This window comes from Mixophyes fleayi, chromosome 5 (assembly GCF_038048845.1).
Source record: "Mixophyes fleayi isolate aMixFle1 chromosome 5, aMixFle1.hap1, whole genome shotgun sequence".
NCBI lineage: Eukaryota > Metazoa > Chordata > Amphibia > Anura > Limnodynastidae > Mixophyes > Mixophyes fleayi.
In genome coordinates, this window is record NC_134406.1 from 109857219 (window position 1) to 109885038 (window position 27820).

At 39.5% G+C, this 27820-nt stretch overlaps 1 protein-coding gene across 3 annotated transcripts in view; it reads right to left on the reverse strand.

The window, feature by feature from the left end:
* TNS3 (tensin 3) overlaps positions 1-27820 on the reverse strand; it is a 282436-nt gene that overhangs the window by 168532 nt on the left and 86084 nt on the right. The window lies entirely within an intron of this gene.

The following is a 27820-nucleotide window of genomic DNA, read 5'->3' on the forward strand; positions in this document are numbered from 1 at the left end:
CACACTGGCCAGAGCTGCTGGGTAGTGGCAGAGTGGCAGTACTGGATGCTGGAGTAGAGAGATATTTGAATTGGATAGATATTTGCTTGTCATTAATTTCCTCATAAGACCACTTAATTGCATTTTATTGCCAATTATGCATATGTTGATATATAACATGTTAAGTTTTTGGATACATATGTGTTGAATTTAGACTGTACTATTGCTAGACATTATTACAGTTGGAGAATAATTGCAAGTAAGTGTTTCAGGTAGAGGTACCTCTTATCAAGGGTAAGAAAGGGTTAAGATATTGTATTGTATTCTTGTATATTTACTAGGGATACTTTTAAAATATGGATTATATCAGATATATTCTATTTATTTTTTATATATATAAAAAGTTTAATCAGACTTGAAAATCCTTTGAGAGCATGTGCTTAAATCAATAAAAGTGCCAGTGTGGGTGCCAAAGACCAATTTGCCTATTGCTGTCTTTTTCCATGTGTGCCTGTGGTTGTGTTAGTTGGGGGCGGAGGGTTCCTTGGTCTCCATCTGGTGTTGCTTGCAAGAACACTACCCAACAGAGAGCATACTGTACTCAGACCAAGGTGGAGGCATTGCGCTAATTGAGAATAAAGCTAAAGGAAACAACACAGATCACAATACACATTAAATAGACACTCAGCTTATCTACGGGAGAAAGGATATAGATATATACATACACACACACACATATATATATATATATATATATATATATATATATATATATATCTATCTATCTATCTCATACATACATACACATACACACACACACACATCTAATTATGTAAAGACATAAGAGCTGTATTTGTATTTTTTATTTCTTTCTTTCAGGTGAATGGTTAATCCAGGAAAGACATCTCTAAGCTACATAAATAAACACATCAGGAGACAGCAGAGAGGTGATGACAAGCCAGTATAAATCAAAGGCTGCATCCTACAACAAGATAAGTGGCCAAGCTGAGAACTTCTAATTAAAAAAAAAAAAAAGACATTTAATTTAATTTTCTTTAACATGTAAACAAATGAAGGAAAAACAAAACCCATTTAGGTGGATGAGGCCCCATAAATATCGATAAAGAAAATATGAGAGTGAGTGATAGAAACTAATCTGTCTTTCAGTTTGCGCCATCTCAGGCAACCCGAGCAACAAGTTTTGCACATTTAGGGGGTCTATTCATCATTGATGGCCAGAGGTACTTATGGATATGTACTGCTGCTAATCAAGAACACTTATCTGCCATGCGATCCTCAGTGAAAAAATTCTCTATGCAACAAAACTCTTGTTTTGTTGTGAGAAGGACTAGCCTCATTGAAGAAATGGAATTGGTTACTGCGCATGTATCAGTTTTGTCTCGCATGTGCAGAAAACAATTCTGGCCTAAACAGGGGAGGAGCATGCAGCCTGCAAAGAGGATCTTCTCCAGCGGGATCACACTTCAATGGATGAGGCAAGTCATCCTAAGATGGCGTCAAATTTTAGTGCTAGAGGTGAAAAGCAAATCCTTTTGATGAATTGATTCAGTAAACTGTCCCCATCAGGGGCAGATTGGGCTAAGGCTTACCTGGAAGTTTTCTGGTAGGCCGGTGGCCTTATAATATAATGTGTGATATGAGGGAAGAGATGGGGGGCCGTTTTAATAGTACATGGGTGGGAGGTAGAGATTGGTAGAGATTAGGTGGGGGGCTAATTATTTAATGAGTGCCATGTTATTTGTGGGGTGATGGTGGGGCAATTTAATTTATTGGTGGGATAATTTAATTTAACAATGGGGTCTATTAAATTAAGAGGGGGTGACACGACTATTAATTGAATGTGGGGCTGAGTTTGGGGAGGAGGGTTATTTACTAAATGTGTATATGAATTATTTAATGCCGGAAATGGTTGTGGGAAATGGTAATATTAAACGTAGATATGCCATTAATGTTTTGCTGTGGTTGGTTGGCGGGAAATAGGTCTTTTTTTATTAAATGTGCATACTATTAATTTAATGTCAGGGCAAGTTGAAGGGAAATAGATCTATTTATCAAATGTGAGTACTATTATTTTAATGTTTGGGCTGAAGGGAGGCCTAATTATTAAATGTGGGTGTTATTGATTTAATGCTGGGGCTGTTTAGCATATTCTATATTTCATGTACCCATTTTTTTTCCAAATAGCGTCTCCAGCATTCCAGGATCAGGACAAGCAGCAACTGAGCAAAAGACACCAGCGGCTACAGGTAGTGAAAGTGACAAGAACAGGTAGGAGAGAGCAGGACATTCTGCCGTCTGTCCTGAAACTGGTGGGGCAGTCCCAAATTTGGGTGACTGTCTCGCTTAGTCAGAATTTGGTCTGACAAGGACGACAGCTGGGACTGCTCCGCACAGTATTGCTCATGGAGGCAGAGCTGCGTGCACCTTTCAGTAGTGCACACAGTTTTGCCTGTGTATTTATCTAAAATGATAAGAGAATCTGTTTAAATTTGTTTGCTGGAAAATACTCCTGAATCTTAATTTTCCTTTAATGATTGGGGGCGGGGTACGGGTGTATTAGCCTAGGGCGGGTAGAACCCTTAATCAGGCTTGTATGTAACTAGGGGAAGGCAAGTTCCAGCCCTGAAAGATAAGTTCTTACAATTTGGAAGCCAGAACATGAGTGCCATCCTGAAAGAGGGTAACCAGGAACCAGGTAGAAAGCTTTGTTTGGAGAACAGGGGGAGACTTGGTGATTATGAAAGTAAAGTAGCGTGTTACCACAGTTCAACCTTGCAAACCTCATGGTTGGCTACTAGACGATCGGTATTGTACTGTACTTGTATGCCGCTGTACTGTGATTAAGTTAACCCTTGCTTAATAGTGTTATAGCTCTGTTGGTGTTTTGTATTCTTTATCTGGATATTTGCCCGAGTGTGAAAATATGTTCCCACATACATTTCCCCCTTTCTATCACTATCACTGAAATAATTAATAAGTGAAACTTTCTAGGCATGGTGACCACCACCCCTTTCCCTTCACTCCCTTTTAGAATATAAAATTTGTATCATTACATGCTCCAGTCTGTTTATCAGTTCAACTATTTTTTTTTAAATCTGAGCTTTCATTGTGATTACTAAAGATATGTTCCCACGTCCATGGTTCTGGAGGCAAGTGGTAGGTTGAAGGTAGCCCGGGAGATACAGGTTGCTTCTGCATTTATTTTATTAAAACAAAAATCTATTTAAAAAAGTATGCATATATGTATTACATGGCACACTGATGTAGCAGTGAAAGCTTATTATGGCAAAAAATACTTGTATGGTACAATAAAAAATATATACATTTAGCATAACATGTGTAACATGGAGCACTACTGTGAAACCGTGAACGTTTAGAATGTGCGGAGCAGCGAATAAGGTATAATTATGTGAAAATGGTGTCAAGCATAGTATAGTGTAGCAAACAGTAGTAATTTTGTACGTACAATTCCCATGCCCCATATATAACATTTGATTGCCACAGCAACTGTTGCAAGTCACCATATTCAGCCCAAGAGTAATATACTCAGCAGGTCATAATATGCAGATTAACATCACCAGAAATATACTATGTGACATAGCATAATATGCAGAGAAAAGCGCCTTTCAAGATGCAACATACCAAGTAATACGCAATAAACTAAAAACAGATTGCAGCACTAAAAACCTCACCGGCTATTAATTGAAATATTATATAAAATAGAAACCAAACGGTGTGGTCACGGATCACCATGTAAAAATGTAAGATTTATTAATAACATGTACATAAAATATATAAACAAAAATATCACATCTAACCAGCTCTATAATCAGATAGTAATTGCACAAATTAGCGTGAAATATATCTGCCCCCATAAAGTGTATCACAGTGCACTGTGATATAATATGTATGAAACACTATCATATACAGACCAAGCGCTACTAAGTCCAATGAATAAGTGACAGCTGTCCAATATGTAACAAAGGAGATTGGCCACTATAAAAAATATATTAATAATAAAAATATATAAAAACAGTCTTGCAAGATCGCTCTTAAGCTTGTGAAAAATTCTATCTTGTGCTGCAGATGTCATAAATAATGATAAGGAGAATCATATCTAAGCATATAGCCATAAATGAGGTCTTGAGATCAGTCTATATTTCTTGGTGTAATAGGCATATAAAAATGGAAGCATAAACTCAAACTCAAATGATATGTCTCCATAGAGATATTACCTCCATCTGTAATCTGTGTGGACTTCTTTTTATATTCCGGTCTCCAGATGTCTTAATCTATTGTTAGTTTAACTCTCTCCGGCTATACGGATAATGTGCAGCATATAGCACGTAGTAGTGCCGCTTATCGTAGCCTACAGCAGTGTGTAGATCCAGACTGGCTCTCCCCACCTTGATGCCGCTACCGAGCTCAATGGATATGTGTCAGTTCCATCCGTGATCTGTGCGGAAATCTTCTTATATTCCGGTCTCAAGATATCTCAATCTCTCACTAGTTTGACACTCTTCAGCACACAAGCAGTATGCAGCATATGGTCCGTAGTAGTAGTACCACTAATCGTAGCCCACAGCCTTGTGTATATCCAGACCGTCTCTCTAGACCTTGGTGCCACTGAGATGGTGACTCACACACAGGGAATCTGACAATGAGCCTCACACCAAAGAGAACACCCTCAATGAGTCCAAAATCAGATGTTCACCACACTTGAAGCGGAAGACAGAAAAGTTTCTGCAATTATGGGCATATAGTCCCCAAGCCTTGCGAAAATGCATGTAAAAAGGAGCTGGAGAAATGTGGACAACTTCTAAGATCACCCTATGAACTCCTAATGCGTTTCATTACAAAAGTAACTTCACAGGAAAATACCATGTTTACACAGGGCTCATAAGAGCCTTATATACGCTTAAATACTTAATTAACAATCAATCACTTGCTTAAATCAGAATAGCTGATGATACGTGACCTCATCCAAAAGAAGAAAAATAATGAATGTGAATCCTGCTAGAAAAAGATCTTGCAGCGCGCCATATATAAGCACATAGGAAAAAAGTTGTATAAATTCCATAATGGTTAATAAAACATTCTTTCTAACACCCCCAGTATTCTGGAGATGCATGAAGGTAGTTATATAGCTGTAAACTGCAAAAATGTATCAAATTAAAATCAGCATAACAATAGATTTAATACAGATGTATAAAAAAGAAAACAAAAAATGAATGAAAATAAAAATAGAAATAAAAATATGTGTAAAAAAGTGAATGAAAATAAAAATAAAGAATAAACATGAAAATAAAAATGAAATAAAATGTGAATGAAAAATATAAAGAAAAATATGAAGAAAAATAAAAAGATAACAATAAGCTAAATATCCATGAGAATAAGAAAAAAAGGAAATTGGTGGTGTCGATATGTGACCATGATATGTGGTGAAATAAATAAAAAAAACAAATAAAAATAAAAATACATAAATGAATAATTGACATTATGTACTGAATAATGATAATTGCAAAAAATAATTAAATAGAAAATAAATAATGAATAAAAGGAGTTTTGTTTTGTGCACAATATAGGAATATATAAAAAATTAATATATGTAAATATACAACATCAAAATCTTAAAGAATGCAGTTCAATTCCATATATTCATTTAAACCTTATGGATAAATTTTATGCATCCATACTACTTCTTGTTTACAAAGCTTATTATACCTATCTCCTCCTCTGTCATCTTAACATGTTCCAATCCATACACAGACAAGAGGGATTGCCAAGTAATACGCACAACAAGTTGTAATATGTCAAATAATATGCACAAGATGTAACATGCCAAATAAGATCCACTGTAAGATTATATCATGCACTACCATAAACAAGATGTAATATACCAAAGATTATACCAAGTTGTATGCCTCATTCAGTTGCTCCATCCGATGCCCATGCAACAAGAAAGTTATTCATCCCTATAAAGTCACAGTTTGCTGCCTTTAGGGTACCAATTTCAATAAAAATGATTATAGGATCTAAAATTGGATGAACATAGTTCGAACAGGCACCCTTTTTATAACGGAGAATGATTGAAAGACATTCCCTATGTAATAGGAAAATTCACACCCACACACCTTAGTCTACCTCTATCCTTTTTTAATGTAAAATGCATTTTTATTCATTATTTATAAAAACAGCAACAATTTACTTAACTCTATACAATTTCTAGAAGGTACACAGACATTACAGACATTATAAAATTGAAACAGACCTATACAAGAGGATGGAAAGGACCCTGCTCATTAGGGCTTACAACGCATATTCTAGTATTAAAAATACAGGAGATGTTGATGTTACCGTACTAATTCCAAGAAAAGTTAACTCACATATGTTAAAGTGTGACTTTCACCACTTTCATCACCACCGGGTAAAGCTGGCACATTCAACAAGGTCAAGTGTATTACGGACACAAAACACAGCTATAAAATTAAACAGCGTTAAATTATAAGTGAATAATTTGTAAATCCATTACACAACTAGTCTTGCCTTGGTAATTAAAATACCTAATTTAAAGGCTGCTTAATCCCTATCACTTAACATACCAACTAATGCTGAGAAGCACAGACTGGTGTTGGGGTCACACAAATTGATTTAAGTTTGGTGCCATCTAGCCCTGTCGGTATGACAGATAAAGATAGTATCCAGTCATTCTTATGGGGAAACACAAACCAAAGACACTACACTGATCTAGAGGATTAAGTGCAAATTTGAAAACTAGCTGCACAAAAATAGCATTAAACTAAAAGATGAACAAAAAATGGATGACTCGTGAAAGTTATACATCTTCAGTCCATCCAATACACGCTTTATGGCCTAGCAAAAAATCTCAGCTGCATAGTCATAGAAGCAAAGTATAGGCTTGTACACAAACTGTTTAATATCACCAATAAATGCCATGGCATTGTTCCCAATTCCTCAGGGTATCCCGCTATTGAGCATCTCTATTCTTGTAAACATGAAGGAAAATAATATCAACAGTATGGCAGAAAAACAAACTGGTTAGGCTCCAAAATAAATTTAAAAAAGTATAAAGTCTCCCACTGAGCAATTGGAGGTTAAGCTCTCCCAGATGCCCCATCACTGGATTCATAAGCAGTTGGGTTTTACATTATATCAGTGCATTTTATATTCTTAAAACATAGCTTTCTACCTTCTCAATTTTTCTATAAGAATAATTTACTGGATCAAAATTAGGAGTGTGATGAATGCAACACCCTGGTATATTGTAAGGTAGTTAGCTTAGTTATATTAATTCAATGTCTACTGTATTCTGTTAATCATCAATTGCAATAAATATGACTGCCAATATAAAAAACATTTTCCTCAGAACTACTTATATGCCCGACACATATCAGATATATTTGGATTGTTCTTTGGAAGGGAAATATCAAAGAACTAAGTCTTTACTGGAATGAATGAACAATCATTTTGCAACTATAAAGTTATGTGTGGGCTGTGGGTAATGGTTCAAATTTATGAAAAAGGAAAACAAACAGGGGTAGATGTAAATCTGCCTACATTTTAACAAGCTCCAACAAGCCAGCTTCCAGATGGAAAGGATCAAAGTGTCTGAGTCACTTCAAAAATTAATCCCCTGAAGGAATGCTTTCCTCTTCCATTTTATACTTGTTTTTGCTCAATAAAAGAGAAAGGGACAAAGAAACTTTTATTTTCCATATTCAATAAAACAGAAAAATATTATTACACTTAAACACAACATGAGTCCTAACAAAAAGATCCGTAACACCTTTGACAATAACATCTTCTGCATCAAAGATTTCTAGTATATTAACAAGCCTAAATGTATTAATAAAAAGAGTATTCTTATGTACTCCCTACTTACTTGGCTGAAAATATTGAACACATTGAAAGACATTTATAAAATGATTTACAAACATATGGTTTTTTAATGTTTACTTAAATTCATGCTTTGACTTCTAGGGGGGAAATTCAATTGGCCGCAATGTTCTGAGGAACATCGCAGCTGCGCATTTTTACCATTCAGAAGGTAAAAACATCCCCTCATTTTTGCTCGCACCTCTATAAAGGCACGAACTAAAATGGATGACGGAATTTCTATATGTATCGAAGTGGATATTCGCCACCGTGAACACACACACAGGAGCGTGATCGTGGTCACCGGTCCTTTCCTCGTCTTGCACCTCAATTCCAGTCTTCCACGCTCCCCACGGAAGAACCCATGCAAATTGACTGTTCACTATTATTTCCTGAAGAACAGGAAAGACATCTGAAGAATCGACTATGTCTTTACTGTGGAGAGCCTGGACATCTCTCTGTATGCCCCAAGAGATTGGGAAATGCCACCTCCTCAGTGATTGCAGGGAGGTCAGCCAAGGATCCCAGTCTTCTTCTCCCTGTTCCCAGAAGGAATCTGAAATTCTCATGCCCATTACTCTTTTCCTCTCATGGTCCTCAAACTCTGGCTGCCTTCATGGACTTGGGATCTGCGGGGAACTTCATATCTTCCATTCTGGTCTCACATCCCCGTTTGAGTACTACACCTTTGCCTCAGTCGCTGAAACTCACCGCAGTAGATGGAAATCGAGTCTCCAATTGTTCTATCACCTGCATCACCGTTCCTGTCCGGCTGATGGTAGGAGCTCTCGATTCGGAATGGATTAAATTTCTGGTTCTCCCGCAATCCATTAATGGTGGTGTAGAGGGGGAAGGGGGGTTATGGGCCTCACGAAATGTCCCGAAGTTGCTTACAAAATGTATGTCCCAATTTTCATTTTATAATTTTGGAGCTCTACTTGCTCATGGTGGGGGACATTTTACAAACGTTGTTGTAATACCACCTTATCCTAGTACCGCTCCAGCCCTCTGACCTGAAAAGCACCAGTCTGCTTGTTCAGCAGAAGCAAAATAACTCATTGAAGCGTTTATCATTTTCAGTTTCAAGTTAGACAACTTCAAGTGGCTGCCCTATTTGTATATGGATCATTATGCAAACTTGTAGAGCCCCCCCCTCCCCCCCTCAAAAAAAAAAAACACACAAAGAAGGAATTATACACTTAATATAACACTTTTCAGATACCTTGCCTATATAGTGGTAGAGATTTTTCACTGATCAAAAAAGCAAAAGGGAAAATACTTCACTTTTCATAAAAAAAAAAAAAAAGCATGTCACATGTAAGTACTACTCTGAGGAAGTCAAACATTTATACTGATTGCTTCAGTTTCAAAAAGTACTCCCTTAGTGAGCTACCTACATTTAGAGAACATTCCATATGGACAAATGGCACAATCCAAATTGCATTTGTCTAGAAGAAATGGGCTTCATATTTAGATTATGAACTTGCAGACAAGCAAATAATCTCATTGAAGGACTTCATCAGTACTAAAATACTCAATCCTTGATACCCTCTACTAGCTATATTCTCCAAGTAACTGCCAGAGTATCAGAACAGATAATCAGCCAATTTGTAAGTGCACACTATACACATTTTCAGCATACTACTCAGTAGAACGTTTTTTTTAAAACAATGCTTTTAGAGGTAAAATTATTTCTTGTAATTTAAAAGTTGCTGCATTTCTTTTATTTCTCAATTTGCTGTTCAAATAATCCTCTGTCTTTTTCTTTCATGGAGATTAATTTAAGACCTCTGAATCAGTCATCATCATCATACAAGTTCTGAAAACTGCCAAAGGGTCCCTTCATTTCTCAATGTAACATTTTTCCACAGTACGAAAGCACCGATCTTAATGGAACAAACAAAACATTGCTAATCCTGTATCTCGGCAGGAAATGCTTTGGAGCAATTTTCTTCTGAATCAATTATCCCACAGTATTTATTTACAGTTCACTGAGGCTATCATGGGCTGACATCACAGCAGCCACATGTGGGGAAAATAATCATCAATTAAGTAACTCTATATATATATATATATATATATATATATATATATATATATATATATATATATATATTATTTTTTTTACACACACACAAATATGGACAAAAGTATTTGGCCACACCTGTTAATTATTTAATTGAGGTGTTTCAATCAGACCTGTTGCCAGAGTTGCATAAAATCAAGTACCAAGCCATGCAGTCTCCATTTGCAAACATTTGTGATAAAAAAAATTACTTTAAAAGTATGGTATTGTGATGGGATGCGACCTTAGCAATAAGACGGTTCATGAAATTTCATCCCTGCTGGATATTCCACAGCCAACTGTAAGTGATATTATTAGAAACTGGAAGCATGCAGGAAAAACAGAAATTCAGCCATGAAGTGGAAAACCACGTAAAATTACACAGCAGGGTCATGGCGCATGGTGCCAACACTCTGCTGATTCCATAGCTGAAGAGTTCCTAACTTCCACCTGCATTCATGTAAGAACAAAAGCTGTGCAGCAAGAGCTTAGTGGAATGGGTTTCAATGGCCGAGAAGCTGCATGCAAGTTTCACATCACCAGGACCAATGGCAAGTATCAGATGGAGTGGTGCAACGCACACTAACACTGGACTGTGAAGCAGTGGAAACATTTTCTGTATAGTGATGAATCACGCTTCTCTGTTTGGCATTCAGATGGGCAAGTCTGGGATTGGTGGATCCCGGGAGAATGTTACCTGCCTGACTGCATTATGCCAACTGTGAAGTTTGGTGGAGGAGGGATAATGGTATTGGGCTGTTTTTCAGGGTTTGGGCTAGACCCCTTATCTCCAGTGAAGGGGAATCATAATGCTTCAGCATATCAAGTCATTTTGGTCAATGCTATGCTTCCAACTTTGTGACAACGGTTTGGGGAAGGCCCTTTTCTATTCCAATATGACTGTGCCCCAGTGCACAAAACAAAGACTACAAAAGACATGGTTTGAGGAGTTCAGTGATTGGCCCACACAGAGCCCTGACCTCGTCAACCCCATCGAACACCTTTGGGATGAACTGGAATGGAGATTGCGAGCCAGGCCTTTTCGTCTAACATCAGTACCTGGCCTCATAAATGCTCTACAGAATGAATGGACGAACACAAATTCCCACAAAAACACTCCAACATTTTGAAGAAAGCCTTTCAAAAAGAGTGGAAGCTGTTATCGCTGCAAAATGGGGACCAACTCCATATAAAAGTATATGTATTTGAACACAATGCTATTACAGTCCCTGCTGGTGTAATGGTTAAGCATCTGAATACTTTTATACATATAGTGTATGTGTATATTAGAGATGGACTGGCTCGGACCCCCGAGAACCGAACCCACCCGAACTTTGCCTGTCCGAGTACCGAGCCGAGCAGGCTCGGTACTCTCCCGCCCGCTCAGATTCCAAATCGAGGCCAAAGGTCATTGTGATGTCGTCGGATCTCGGGGCTCGGTTCTCACGATATTTGAAAATCATAAATACCTGCCTCCACAGCAATCCATCGCCATTTGACAGAGGGAGATAGCAGGGTGTAGTCACAGGCTGATTAGAGCAGGGACAGAGAATACAATTCTGATTACAAGTCTGATAACAATTGATAGAGAAGAGAGGAGGATAGAGGAGTCTTTTTTTTCTTCAATATTTGGCACTACAAGTGCTTTGGGGTGTCCCCAATTCTTTTGCATTAATATTTATGGCTGTCCAAAGTACTATTTTTCAGCAGTATCTAAAACAATTTGTAGCACTACAAGTGCTTTGGGCTCAGAATGGATTCAAAGCAGTCCACATATGAGCAGAATGAGCAACCAGGTTCTGTCACCAGTCCTGATGTTAGTGTTCTCAGTACGTCATTTGGGCAAGGCGATGTCAAACTACACAGTGTTTTGAAGTCAGTCAAAAAAACACACACCCCAAAAAAATTTTGCTGTGTTGAAGCGAAAAAGAAGTGTAACTGAGGAAAATTTAAGTGCCGATAAAAAAAAAAATTGCCAACATGCCATTCTACACACGCTGTGGCAAAGAGAGAATGAGGCCTTCACCTTTCTCTATTAGTGGCAGATACAAAAATGTTACCGAGCCTACAAGTGGTGCACAACTACTGTTACGCGTCAAAGCCGATCTGCAAGATAACAGTAAGGCATTAGAGGATAATGTTTGCTTTGAATCACAAATGACACCAATCCCTGTGGAGAGTCCATCCAACAGTGGGATGTCTAATCGTGAGCATTCTGTTAGTGTACCCATAAAGAGTGACCCTTTCAGCAGTTCTGCTGATGTGTGCCTGAACAGCCCGAGTGTAGCCGGTGATACACAAATTGAGGATGCCACTTTGGAATTAGAAGAGGATGAGGGGGAGATTTGTGTAGGCGACGAGGGTGCTAATGAGGATGTTGATGAGGATGAGGTTGTTTGTGTAAGTCCTGCACCAGTGGCAGCAGTTCTGGCACGTGACAAAAAAAAGGGCATGGTCATGCCAGGCCATAAAACTAAAAAATCCACTTCTTATGTGTGGAATTATTTCTACCCCAATCCAGACAACAATTGTATAGCCATTTGTAGTGTATGTCAAGCCACAGTCAGTCGAGGGAGGGACCTTAACCATCTTGGAACTTCGTCTATGTTACGCCATTTGACGAGAGTTCATGGCAAAGTGTTGGGAAAAGCTGAAAGTTCTTCCAAAAAAATTACAAGCACTCCATCATCAGCTAGGACCTTCCGCTCACCGACATCCCGACGGCTACAAAATACACCCACCACACCATCCTCATCAATATCCTCAGTAGCGTTCGGAGTTAGCCCTGCATCCCACATATTAAGGCTGGATGACTCCTGCACTATTATTGATTCCTCTGAAGAAAGCGTTAGTCCCACTGCTGCTGCTGTTGCTGGGGGTGAATCGTCAGCCCAGAGGAAGGCCCAGAAAAAGAGCAGTCCTATATTTCAGCAATTAACTGCGAAACAATAATTTGCTAGGGGAAGCAAATATGACAGCAGTCACCCAGTCGCCAAGCGAATCAGAGACGCCATGGCTGCCATGTTAGTGTTAGATCTGCGTCCAATATCCACAATAAACGCAGCTGTTTTTTCACAGTTAATTGAGGTTTTGTGTCCGCGTTACAGAATTCCATCGCGACACCATTTTTCCCGTAAAGCTATTCCACAACGATACCAAAAAGTGTGTACAAATGTAGAGATTATGCTGAAAAATGCCATTCTGCCCACTGTCCACTTAACCACAGATATGTGGACAAGTGGAAGTGGTCAAACCAAAGACTATATGACTGTGACAGCCCACTGGGTTGGTCATTCACCTTCACCAGCAGGAACAGCAGCAGCATTTACACCACTACGTAACATTTGTCACAGGCAGGCCACTCTTTGTATCACCGGCTTCACTAACAGGCATACAGCTGACAATTTGTTACGCAAACTAAGAGATGTGATTGATACATGGCTTATACCACTTGGACTCTCCCCAGGATATGTCATTTCTGATAACGCCAACAATATAGTGCGAGCATTACAGCTGGGTGATTTCTAGCACATTCCCTGTTTTGCTCACACCATCAACGTGGTGGTGCAGAGCTTCCTAAGAAATAACCGTAAGGTGCAGGAGATGCTTTCGGTGGCCCGTAAGATTTCAGGCCATTTCAGGCATTCGGCCAAAGCATATAGGAGATTGCAGCAGCAACAAGAGCAGTTTAACTTGCCCTGCCACCAACTTAAGCAGGAGGTGGTAACTAGGTGGAATTCCACCCTGTACATGCTGCAGAGGATGGAGGAACAGCGCAAAGCCATCCATGCATGCATATTGCACAAGCCATGACATTGGGAAAGGAGGGGGCATGTATTTCACTCTTGCACAGTGGGGAATCCTTTCAGTCCAGTGCAAGGTGCTGAAACCATTTGAAGTTGTGACGTGTGAAGTGAGTGCAGATTCTGCTAGTTTGAGCTAAGTCATTCCTTTAATTAGACTATTGAAAAAGCAGCATGAGAAACTGAAGGAGGAGATGAAATCAAGCAATTCCGCAAAGTATGTTGGCCTTGTCGATCAAGTACTTAATTTACTTCACAATGATCCTCGAGTTATTAAGATCTTGAACTCGGATCAGTACATTTTGGCCACTGTGCTTGATCCAAGGTTTAAAACCTTCATTGAGTCTTTGCTTCAAAATGAACGAGATGTGAACTTTTGCAAGGAGCTATTGCTCAGCAAGTTGGCCGTGTAACTGGGCCTTGGCTTGACGACGTGTCATCCTTCACTTTCTCAAACTGCTGCTGCTCGTAAAAATTTAATTTCCCAAAAAGAAGCAGGGAAGACGCAGGGGGCAGACCAGAACAATTTAACATCTGGGCTGGTTTGAAGGATTTTTTCAGAAAATGTGTCACCTTGCCCATAACTCCATCCAATACGAGTATAAACATGCAAAGGATGGTGGAGAATTATTTTCAAAAGGTAATTGATATGGAAATGTCAGACAGTCCCTTTCCTTACTGGGAGGAAAAGCAGGCGATTTGGAAACCCATGTACAAACTTGCTTTGCAATACTTAAGCTGCCCACCCTCCAGTGTGTACTCTGAACGTGTGTTCAGCACAGCAGGGAATTTAGTCAGTGATCGCCTTAAAAGGTTACTTCCCAAAAATGTGGAGGAAATGATGTTTATAAAAATTAACTACATCTTCCACGAGGAAGGCCTTCACCATTAAAGACATCCAAGCACTGACTGTTCTCTAATGGCGGATTCAAGCGGCGATGAATTGATAGTCTGTGTTGATGACGTACACACTGATGAGGGTGAGGATGAAGCTCCAGATGATGACGATCACATCTTTTTAAAACTTTCTATTTAAGTCTAGGGTGCAATCTACTCCCAAAGAGGAAAGGGACTTGGGTCATTTCCATATCACGTACCGTCTTGAAAGGCTGCGGTTTTGGAAATTTCTCATTATGGGTAGGGTGTCATACACAGACTGACCCCAAACTGCCTTTGTCCATTTCAATTAATATTGTACAGTCTATAACGGCTGAATTTTTTTGTATTTTCTGCATGTGGAGGGGGGCCTAGAGACAGAAACCAAACTGCCTTTGTCCATTTCTTTACATATTTAACTATAAGTGTAGGGTGTAATATACATCCAAAGACGATGGCTGCATTGCCAATATGCATAGATGGAGAGAAAGACAATCTGGTTTGTGTGTAGAATTAATGAAGACCTACCTACCAGGAATTAAACTGTTTTCTTTTCTAATTTATTATCTTTACAATTACATTACTTATCCAAGAAACAGGTGGAGCACTAAATTTGGTTATTTTATGCACAAAAACATTGATTTTCCAACAATAGAAAAACAAAACCAAACAAAACCAAAACACACACTGGCGGTTTTGCAAAACCAAAACACGATGGTAATCCAGATCCAATACCAAAAACAAAAACAAAAACACGGGGGTCAGTGAGCATCTCTAGTGTATATACACATATTAAATATAAAAACATGGAAACTCTGTACTAACTGATACACAGGAAATGCTGTTTTTTATATATATATATATATATATATATATATATATATATATATATATATATATATATATATATATATATATATATATATATATATATATAAGCAAAAAGAAAAAAGGTAATGTTAGTTCCACATATTGCAATATATGTTGAGCTGACCAGCTCGTGCCAAAGTCAGCTCAACATATACTACAATATGTGGAACTCACATTTCCTGTTTCTAAGATAGAAAATTATTTAGAACCCCACTCGTTGTGTATTTGGCGAGTGCAGACCACCCATAATATACACAGGCCACAACATTAAAACCACTGACAAGTGAACTTAATATTATTGCTTATCTTGTTACAATGGAACCGGTCAAGTGGTGGAATTTATTAAGCAGCAAGGGAACAGTCAAGTTCTTGAACTTGATGTGTTGCAAGCAGAAAAAATGGGCAAGTGTGAGGATCAGAGCGGCTTTCACAAGGGCCAAAATCGGATGGGTAGATGACTGGGTCAAGGCATCTCCAAAATGACAGGTCTTGTGGGATATTCCCAGTATGCAGTGGGTAGTACCTATCAAAAGTGCTATAAGAAAGGACAACTGGTGAAATAGGGTAATGGGCACCCAAGGCTCACTGATACGCATGGGGAGCGAAGGCTAGCATATCTTTTCCAATTCCGCAGAAGAGCGACTGTAGCACAATTGCTGAAAAAGGTAATGCTGGCTATGACAGAAACGTGTCAGAACACACAGTGCATCGCAGCTGGCTGCATAGCCAAGACCAGTCTGAATGCCCATGCGGACTCTTTTCCATCGCCAAAAGTGCCTACAATGGGCACATGAGCACCAGAACTGGACCATGGACCAATGGAAGAAGGTGGCCTGGTCTGATGAATCACGTTTGACGAAGAGATGGCACCAAGATGCACTATGGGAAGAAGGCAATCCGGTAGAGGCAGTGTGATATTATGGGCAGTGTTCTGCTGTGAAACTTTGGGTCCTGTCATTTATGTTGATGTTATTTTGACACGTACCATCTACCTAAGCATTATTGCAGACTATGAACACCCTCTTCATTGCGACAGTATTCCCTGATGGCAGTGGCATCTTTGAGCAGGATAGTGTGCCCTGCCACACTGCAAAAATTGTTCAGGAATGGTTAGAGAAAAATGTCAAAGGGTTCCAGGTGTTGACTTGGCCTCCAAATTCCCCAAATCTCACTACGATCAAGCATCTATGGGATGTGCTGGAAAAACAAGTCCAAGCATTGGAGGCCCCACCTTGGAACTTACAGGACTTAAAGGATCTGCTGCTAGCGCATTGGTTCAAGAGTAGACACCTTCAGAGGTCTTGTGGAGTCTATGCCTTTCTGGTTCAGAGCTGTTTTGGTGGGGGCATGATGGGGGCCTACACAATATTTGACAGGTAGTTTTAATGTTGAGGCGTGTGTGTGTGTCAGGGTAAAGATGCCGTTTCTTGGGGTAGACGGGTACCCTTTTCACCCCGCAGAGATAATAAAACGTCATTACAGTCCAGTGTTCTGGTACAACTAGCCTCCGCAGTTATAGTAAAGCTGGAAAAACAAAATAACAAATTTTCTCTCCCTATGGAGGATTGCAACCTCTTTTCCAAGGTAATGAGAGAGACCGACTGAGCAATCTGAAAGCCTATGAAAATACACCTTGCAGGTGCAATTATTGGTTTGCCTGCTGGCAGGCGAGAAAAGGACCTAATGAAGTCAGAACTATGAAGGCCCTACCTCGCAACTTACAGGACTCAGGATCTGCTGCTAACATCTTGGTGCTAGATACCACAGGATACACATATATACTATAAAATTTGTATGTGACAGGATGGACCGCTTATGCCACCCTGTCTGTTGTTGCTGGGAACTGGCTGGGTTAACTTTGCCACCGTTCTCTTTCATTATCCCAAATGCGCCCTCTAACCGCAGTAGGAGGGGCTTACAAATGCTGCCACCACTGGACTCCTTACAAGCATTCAGAAGGGGGTTCCTTCTGTGTAACTGTCGCTGTTAGTGTATCCCCTTGCTAGTACACCTTGGCTGGTACCCCTGACCTCTTCCTATAGATCAGTGTTGCTGTGGATGGATCCCCCCCAACCTATCACACTGGCCAGAGCTACCGGGTAGTGGGCAGAGCGGTGGTACCGGAAAGCTGGGTCCAAACTTCAGAACAGCCGGAAACTGATTAGATTTGGGTCTAATCTGTAGGTGACAGGAAATACAGCAGGGAATTAGTTGTCAATACAGGATGTTGAAGCAAGTTATGTTTATTCGCTGAAGTGTCTTGATAAAGACAGTTCACACTGGTTTAAGCTATAAGTGATCTAAAGGTCAGAAGAAACAAAAATACATTTCAATACAAACCGGGGCCTTTTTTTATATAGGTTTGGAGACTAGTCTTTGCAGGAGGTAATCCGTCCTCCTGTCCCTTTATCCAATCTGGGTTGATTCATGCAGTCTGCACGTGAATCAACCAAAGAGGTCAACAACTCTTTACATTGTAAATAGTGTACCTCCCCCCTGTCCACGAGCTGCCAAGGAGAGGGGAGCTCAGTCCACTCTCCTCCCCTGGTGCCATTCTGTCTGAGGCTGGAGATTTATCATTTAAATATCCCGCCTAAACTGACTTACAAGTCTGGCTCTCCCCCCGGCCGAAAAAAGTACCAGAGGGAGAGAGACCAGGGCCCGGGGCAGCAACCCCTGCCTGTTGCTAGCCGAAGCTCTTTGAGCTCCGGCAAGGGACTTAGTCCCTTGGGACCCCCAAGAGGTGCCTTACCTCTTCCATTCATTTAAACATAAACGACAATACATTTGTAAGCTCCCCGGTGCCTAGAGCAGGGGTTTAACCAGCACTGGGTATTCCCTTCCCAGCGCTGCAGCGCACATGTTAAAATACATTTTTATTAACATAAAATACATTTTTCATTCATACAGCTCACGCGGTGCCTAGCTCCAGTGATTTAACCCCTCCAATGCCGCAGCCATTTGTAGGAAGGCTGCCACACCCACCGGTACTCGGACACATACACACACATATATATATATATACATATATATATATATATATATATATATATATATATATATATATATATATATATATATATATATATATATATATATATATATATATATACACATATACACACATACATAAATAAATATACACATACATACACACATATATATATATAGATGCATAGGGTTTCCGGAGTCGAGGCTGGGCTGGGCAAACATCATTGTGTAGGATGCGAGAGGTAACAAAATTGCGCTTTTGTTCAGTTTTATTCAGGAAATTATGAACATTTTAAATAAATATAATAACATGACCTATGTAACATAATTGCTAAATGTCCCTATTTCACAGAGGTTTAAGAGATTTGTCCCTATAAATGCCCCATTTTTCAATATTAAATAACTGCACAAATCATTGTAGTTTTTTCTGTCTTCGATGCAATTCCTACCAAGCGTTATTTTTTGCTAGCCTTTATAAATTGATACTTTTTGGAAAGGAGTATTTAAAAGATGCAAAAGCTATGTTACAATCAAGTTCACAAATCCTGAAATGTTGGGGATTGTAGTACTCCAAAGGTTCACCATGACATTACCATGTGTGATGTTCTTAGATACTCTGGTTTGAGTGTTCCAGGAAATGGTTTTAATATGTTGCCAAATAGGATATCCAGATTGGTAGATCTGTAAATCCACCACTAATTTCAGTAAGGAGAGATCCCGTAAAACTTAACTTATAACCAACAAGGCTGTGAATATACAGTGTCTGTGCTAATAACTTGACAACACTGCTTAATTTTGACATGTGCTGGCAATATCATACCCGCTATTGGAAAACTGGCATGAGTTTGTGGCCTGCAAATGGCTTTTATGACGGATAACAATCTGATTGGCACTGTGTATACTATCATCTTCCGACCGTAGAAAGAGGCCTCAATTAGCTACCTGGATATGTTGAATTGGACCTTGATACTGTTGTCTGGTGCCCCTGCCAAGCTGCAGGATCAGCCTGTGTGGAGTCAGTTTTTAGAACTAATTTTAATAAATGCATATTTTTATATAGGTATAGCCCTTTCAGATAACACAATGGGCTCTCACCTGGTATAGTGAAGGCGAGGGTTCAAACAAAAAACAATGCACCCACACCATGCATGTTTTCTAGTTCTTCTATTAGAAGCACTCATTCTCCGCTGAATACATTTTTAATAGAATGTATTTTGGGCATATTATTATAAAAAATAAATAAAATTACACTAGTAGAAGAAAGCCTTTTTTTTTATGTAAGTAACTGCTGGATATTATACTGAAGGGTATACAGCAATCTGATTTTTACTATCCCCAAACTAGCGGTTTATAATCATAAACAATGATGCAGCGTTAAAGTGTTGATAAACCGGGGCAAAACCTGTTACACACTATGGTCAACATATTTACTTTTTTATTTATTTTTTACATTAGAGATTTTTACAAAATTGTTACAGTATAAAGATAAGAGCTAATAAGATAATAAGCCTTATCTGTGTGGCATTTGTTTGTTCTCCCCGTGTTTGCGTGGGTTTCCTCCGGGTGCTCCGGTTTCCTCTCACACTCCAAAAACATACTTGTAGGTTAATTGGTTGCTATTAAAATTGACCCTAGTTTCTCTGTCTGTACGTGTGTGTGTGTCTGTGTGTGTGTATATGTTAGGGAATTTAGACTGTAAGCTCCAATGGGGCAGGGACTGATGTGAATGAGTTCTCTGTACAGCGCTGCGGAATCAGTGGCACTATATAAATAAATGGTGATGATGATCACATTGAGCATTCAGCAATTAGGAAATTAATCAGGAAATTGGAGGGGAAAAGAAAAAAAGAGGAGAAAGAAGAGTAGTAAGGAAGATGGAAGGAGGTCTTTGTAAGAGAAAAAAAAAAAGAATTCAGGGTGGGGGGGGGGGGGGGGAGTACATAGGGGGAGGGCCCCAGTCTGGCCCCATTGAAAGCCCCAGATACCCCGTGTGCGATCTATTATTGAGACTAGTAGTGTTCATTTCTATCTTAAGAGGGCGTTTAATGGTCCGTTCCATAATAAGAGAAATGAACGGTTCCAAATGCCACAGTCAACATATTCATAATTGAAACTGAACAATATTTGTTACCATCCCTTACGAGAATTTTGACAAACAAGAGCTGTACTCAACTGGATGCGGGATAGAGACAAATCTATTGAATTTTAATAAAAAAGTTCTTTGTAAGAAATGATGTGCATTACTCACACCAGTCAGAAGGTGGCATAAGACAGAAGCATGGATCTGTAAGAATGAGAGCTGTGCTAGTAATTGAAAAAAAAACAAAAAACAGTCAGTAAGCAATTGCTATGATCAGCTAGAAAATGTTGACAGAACTGGGGAAGTGATCATTAGCAGTTGTTCCCTTACTATGATCCTTTCCAATGCAAATGTGTGTTGTCAGGACCTATTATTATTATACTTTATTTATAGGATACCACAAAAGAATCCGCAGAGTCATTAAAATAGCATACAGCAAAACAGTACAATAAACACAAAGTAAAAAGTAGCTATAAATAACTGCACTGGGCAAGGGGGTATATTCAGTGCAAGCTGAAACTTGTGCCCATAAGCGTTGGGACACAGTTAACAGGATTAGAGCTAATTATTTAAGTGCAAAGACAATGGATTTGGGGAATCCAGGGGCAGAGAGCTCAGTGAGTACGTGCAAAGCATAGCTGAGTGTAAAAGACATAGGTAATAATAAGAGGAGAACAGGAGAGGAGAGAAGATGGCCCTGCTTGTGGGAGTTTACAGTCTAGAGGGAAAGGGGCAGAGAAAGGTGTGAAACACATGACCTGAGTCATTGTAAGGAAATCTAAAAATCAGATGGGTGGGGTAGGGCGATAGAATGAAGGAGATTGTTCCAGAGAAGAGAGTAGCACGTGAGAAGTCTTTGATGTGGAAGTGAAACGAGCTTACCAGAAGGGAGGCGAGACAACACACACGTTGGCTGACCAGAGGGGGACGGGAGGGATTGTGTTTGGAGAGGAGGTTGGAGATGTAGGGAGCAGTGGAGCTGGAGAGGACTTTCTATGTGAGGGAGAGGAGTTTGAAGAGTATTATGTAGGGAAAAAAGGAGGCAGTGTAAGACTTGGCAGAGAGGGGAGGCAGAAGTGGAGCGGCAGAAGAGGGAGATCAGTCTTGCTGCTGTGTTAGATTAGCAAGACGGAAACAGGGGAGACGAGGAAGGAGAAGGCTCATCGAGGGGAGAGCTGATCAGTGTATAGATGCGATGTAGCAGAGCTGGAATCATCAGGATTGGGCAAGAAATTGGATGTGGGTGTGAGGGAGAAGGAGGAGTCAAGAATGACTCCAAGAATGACGGCCAGGCAACATATTTGGAGGACAGAGGAGATAGTGGTGTTGTCAACAAAGATGAGGGAGGGAAGGGAACTCTTGAGGATGGGAAGACAATGAGTTAAGCATTAGCCATGTTAAGTTTAAAAAAAAGTTGGAACATACAGGAGATGGCAGAGAAGTAGCAGGATACCCTAGAGAGGTCAGGAGATGACACCTAACTCTACCAGAGGTGATACTGGAGGCCAAAGTAACGGATGACTTCACGCAGAAAGGGGGTGTACAGAGGGCCAATAATAAAGCTCTGAAGAACACTTACAGTAAGCAGAGATGGGAGGAAGGCGGCAGAGGTAGAAACAGAGAAAGAGCATTTAGAGAAGTAGGAAGTGAACCAAAAGTTAGCAATTCCATCACTGCTGCACATTGACAGTAGGTTGAGAGAAACATTGTTAGAAATATAGTGGCAGACAATATGCCTGTTTGCAAGCTTTTTATGAGAGTTTCACTTGTCTTTTGCACAAATTTTTGTAAATGTACTCTATAGCAGCATACTTCTCAAAAAGAATATACGTCTGCACTACAGCTTATTACCATGACAGAAATGATGGCTTAGCTAAATATAAAATTATCTGAATATACATAAATATAAAACAAGAACAAAAAAATAGCCTTAACATTAAAAAAGTTTATAGTTTGTCAAATACATAGGTCTTTGTACAAAATATGAATGATAGAACCACATACACCCACACACATTCAAAAACATCATAAAAAAGGTGTAAAAGTCACTTAACCAAAACAACATAAATTTACTAATACAAAACAAAACAAGTTTCGATGTATTGCACCAGTGTCAATGGCTTAAATCAGGCCAAATTCCTTTCAACAATAGCTCAAAGCTTAAAATGTACTTTCCACTTCAAGTGATGTGCACTAAAGGCATTTGGTATTGGCATGCTATGTTTTTGACATAGTAAAGTTTTTGACCTAAAAAACATATTTTAACCTCTTTATGCTGATGAATTAATAATGTTTAGAGCACATAGTTAAAAAGAAGGGCAGTCACTTAATTTATACAACAGTTCTATCCATTTCAGTTCTAATTGAAAAAGAATATAAATAAGTTAGGGACTCATTTTGGTAAAATAGCCCCTGTTCCAAGCCAGAAAAACACATTTTCATTAACTAAACATGTCCTTTTAATATTGTCCATAAATGATTACCCACACCTTATTTATTCCCTAGAACCACAGAAGATCAGTTGAATGCATATTTGAAAAAGTGCTTTAAATAAATGCAAGTTTTTAGAAAGATGAAACACTGTTATTTATGAACCATCGCCACTGTTGGGGGTGCGGTCTGTATGGAGCATAATTAGAGGAGCCCAGCAATTGCGGGTCAACCTCCCCCTCCAAAGCCCTGAATATCCCCCCACAACCTGAAACCCCGCTCTTTTGAGATCAGAGCCAGGGGCCAGGAGGCTAGAGCGACATTGCCCTTACCCTGTTTTTGCTGCGTTGCCCAGTGATGTATGGTTCTGCCCATTTGTAACCTATGCAATGTGTAGAAAATGTGATGTGCTCGTCAGTAAATATGAATGAGAATTCTTTCTTTTCACTGTATTAGCTAAAAGGCCAATGCCACTCTCTTGGCATATTGCCCCTTCAGACTAATAAAAACAGATTTCATATTGTTTAAGAGAACACTTTGGAGAAGGCACAAACATCACAGTGAAACATCTAGGAAATTTCCAATGACATCACCACTTATACCCTAAACCAACAAGTGCAAGATAATCCACACAGTTACGCTCAATACCAAGGTGTTACATTAAACATAAAACAAGGTTAGCTTATAACAGACAGTGATGCCCAAAGAAGGTAACATTATCGGAAAAAAAAAAAAAAAAAGATGACTGAAGAGCATTTTGAGTACTTGAATGTAGAGTGCCACTCAGGGGGCCGGACAGGAGATTCAAATTTACTATTATTAGAACAAGGAAGCAAATTCAGCACCTGGTTGGATGGACAAGGTATGCAGCCATTTATTCATTTACCACAGCAACACCACGAAATAAAAAGCACACTTTTTTAAAAAATATATTTTTATAGTTGCATAAATCACTCTGGCAGGCTATAGAAATGTTGGTATTTGCCATTGCCCCCTTTTTATTTTATATAGAGGCTATTAAGGATTTAAAATTCTGGACTATAATGACAACCTCGATCACATGGCACATGATTTTGTGAGCAGAGAAGCTTTGGAATGCCTCTTGGAGTTCTGTCAGCATTAGTACATCCTCCTTCTCCCACCTCTGCCATCACATGACATGCTGAAAGCTTGTGTCTGAAAAGGATAGAATGATTTGTAGAATAGCTAAGAAAAATGATTATGCAAGTTTAAAAAGGTACTTGCAATTTAAAAGAAATAAAAAAAAAATATGTCTATGTGGGATTGCTACTTGCAGACAGTATGTGTCTGCATCAACAAATCTAGTCCTCCACTACTCAATATTCGCTGTTCTCCTTCACTTTGAGAGCTACGGAGCCCGGAGTATGGTGAAAGCATATAACATTTATTGAGCAGATATGATCCAGATATTGTGGAAATTGGTACAAACAAAATATTGCAGAGAGTGATCAAAGGATCTCTGAGTGAGGTTGAAAGCAGGTAACAACAAAATACGACTGGTGCAGGTGAACAGGCCGAGTGGAAAGAAACCAGGATGTTGGCTAGCAGCCTGCAGTAGTCCCAGGAAACAGGGTAACAGGAGTAACAAATAAGAACAGCAACATCAATAACCAGCAAAGGGGGCTGAGGGAGGCAGGCATATATAAGGAGAGAATAGACACAAATAATTAGCAGGTGCAGTTGGTTAACCCCTGCTAGGGAGAGAAAAGGTAAGGCATAAAAGCAGCATCTCTGGTGGTTCATAGGTACTGCATGGTATATTCAAATAATATACTCCAGAGTAGTGCAGCATGCTGAAGCGATACTGCACTAGAAGCAAAGACAGATCCTGACACTTGGTTTGCAACTTCTGATGGGAAAAGCTAAGTCAGGGCATTCATTGCAAAGTAAAGGCAGGATGCATGAATGTACCTATTTAAATTCCCACATACCTCCCAACTTTTAGAATGACGAAAATGAGACAGAACCCAGTTGCACCTAAACTTCACTACAAATTAGATGAAACCATGCACACTTTTGTTAAGCCACACCCCTTTGAAGTCCATGAGTCAGGATGTCCCACCAAAATCGGAACAGGTGGGAGGTATACACATACCAAGATATTTCATTTTGCCAGATGAGACATTTTAAATTAGATTTTAGGGTTGAAGTTGAGGCATTGAGGGTGTCTTCCACTTACCAGCAGCCAAAGAGCATTCTTTCCCCCAACAATGAATACCTTACAATACTTTCAATGTGGCACATTTTGCACTTTGTCCTTTAAATTTAATAGAAACATTCAAAACATACAAAAGTGACACATGCAGTAAAGATAGTCCTAAGGTCCCTTTCCTTCTCAAGGAGACATAAATAAAGCTGAAGTGAACAGCACTTTAGCATGATGCTTATCCTTAACAGCTAAGTGGAGTCCAAGGCACAAAGTGACTTTGGTGTACCCCTCCTCCCCCTCAACTAACTGTACTAGCAACATCACAGGATGTCGATAAACTAAAATTGTCCTATGGAACCATTTAACCATTGTGGCTATAATGCTTACACATATTTTAGAGATTATTTGCCAATAGCAGCAGTGCCAAGGAAGGAGAATGTGCTTAGAACATATGGAGATCAATGCAGTTTCTCAGTGTACAGTTATGTGAATGAAGATTCCCCTGTCTAATTAAAGGAATTAAATCATTCAGTCGAACAACGGATGCATTTTTATTTTCTTTGTTTTAATAAATCTTGCATAAAAAGAAAGCTTTAAAGTTAGTAATTTTCTCTTTTTCGCTCTTATGTTACTTTCATCACAGTGTTGAATACTCCACACAATGCTTGAGCCATGCGAAGGCCAACCCCTGCACATCTCAGACAGCTGTGATCTCAGGCTCCATATGGTTTAATTCCATGTAGCTATCAATTTCTGGGGTCTCTCAAGGCACTCTTTGATAGAGTATAATTTGTCCCACAATCACTGATCAGTTTCCTCTGCAGTAGTTTGGCAAGTGCTATATGGTCCTTATTAGTTTTGATTAGCTTTGATTATCTCATACTGGGGTAGGCGTGAGATATCCTTTTTAAGAGCAGGAGTTATGTGTGTTCAAGGACAGGGGGGACCCAAAGACACAGTTGCAGACTAACAATCTCCTAGGTTACAAATATGTTTGATTAAATTAAGTTCACAAACAGGTATAGCCAGTCATGTTACTGCAAGTGTAAAAAGATATCAATGACATGCCAAGCATTGCAATTTGAAATTTTTAGTAGCCTTTAGTTTCGAAAACTTCTGTGATGTGACTTAATACTGTTACTATTCCACAAACTTGCAGTACAGAAATCAGAGAAAATGCTACATTTAATGACATCTAACCATATGCTATTTATGTTGACACATGCTTTAATCAAATATCAGAAAAACAAGAATAAAAAAGATGAAGTAAAGAAACCCTGAAATGTCACCTGCACACATCTGGAAGATTTTGAAGCTGCGATCCAGAAACTTCCAAGCTGCGATTTAGAGACAATTTGCTAATGGCTTATCTATACAAATGCCTTCCATATCTAGGATATTATTGCCCATATAAGTACACCAAACCTCTAATAAAGCACAGATAGTTGGGAGTCCCTGTAAACTCTAGAATTTGCAGAACATAATGGGTATATTTCATGCATTAAACGTTTGCCTGTTTTTCTTTCTTTTGCTTTCTAAATAAAATTTGTTCTGCAATAGAGCAATGTGAGAAATAATGAGGCTAGCTGAGGTGCAAACTTAGGTCAGATCCAAAGCAGTTACATAAATGGAAGTCCTTTGCCATCCCTAATGTAGGAATCTTTCCCTTACAATTATTGCTTGACTGTTCTGTATTGTACTGCGAGCCCTGCAGGTGCTAGAAGCAGAACCACGGGGTCAGATTCAAAAGTTGTCAACGTGAACTGCTGGTCAAGACTAAAAACTGAACCTGCCTCTTTGTGGGTAGTTTTATTGTTTGTGACACTGGCCTTGTGTTCTCTGAAGGATAATTAAAGTGGATGTGATAGAGCAACCAGGCTGTCAAAGCAGAAAGCTAACTCAGGAAGATCACTTACATAGGGAGATGATACATAGCTCAGGAAACTTACTGTAGGATAACAGATGTGAGGTGGTAATACCTCTCCGTGCTTCCCTGTCTTCTCTACAATAATAGCCTTCTGTGTAGCATCAAATGTTCATGTTTTAACGGGTAACATTTCCTAAATAGGGTTTGTGACCAGATGGGCTTACTTCGCCACCCGTTCTGTAGGGGGAAAGGCGAAACGGAGTGATGTCCCTCCTGCACGGTTTATTATGGTTTCCTTCTCACAGTCAGTATCCGACTGTAACTGACCACTCCTACTGGCGTCGACTTGCCACCATACACTCGCCGACAGTGAATGCCAACTGTGCAATAGTTGTAGGAGAATACGGCTGCCACCACTGGGCTCCTTTGCGGCACCCAGAAACATGTACTTCTGGGTTAACTGTTGTAGCGGCTATAATGCCTCTTTGCTGTTGGCTGGCTGGTCCCTCCTGGCCGCTTACTATGGAACAGGGCTGCTGGGTAGCGGGCAGAGCTTTGACGCAGACACAGGGTTCAATATATGACAGTCAGGGAATGGATTAGAGTGTAAGCTCTTGAATCTGTTGGTCACAATATACAGCAGGTAATAGTCGCAGGCAGACTATTACTTGCTGGTTTTTGTTCAAGAGTTCTGACTCTTGCTGTGAGCCGGTATATCCCAGGCTAGGCGACATAGGTCTAGCTCAGTGGTTCCCAAACTGTGCGCCACGGC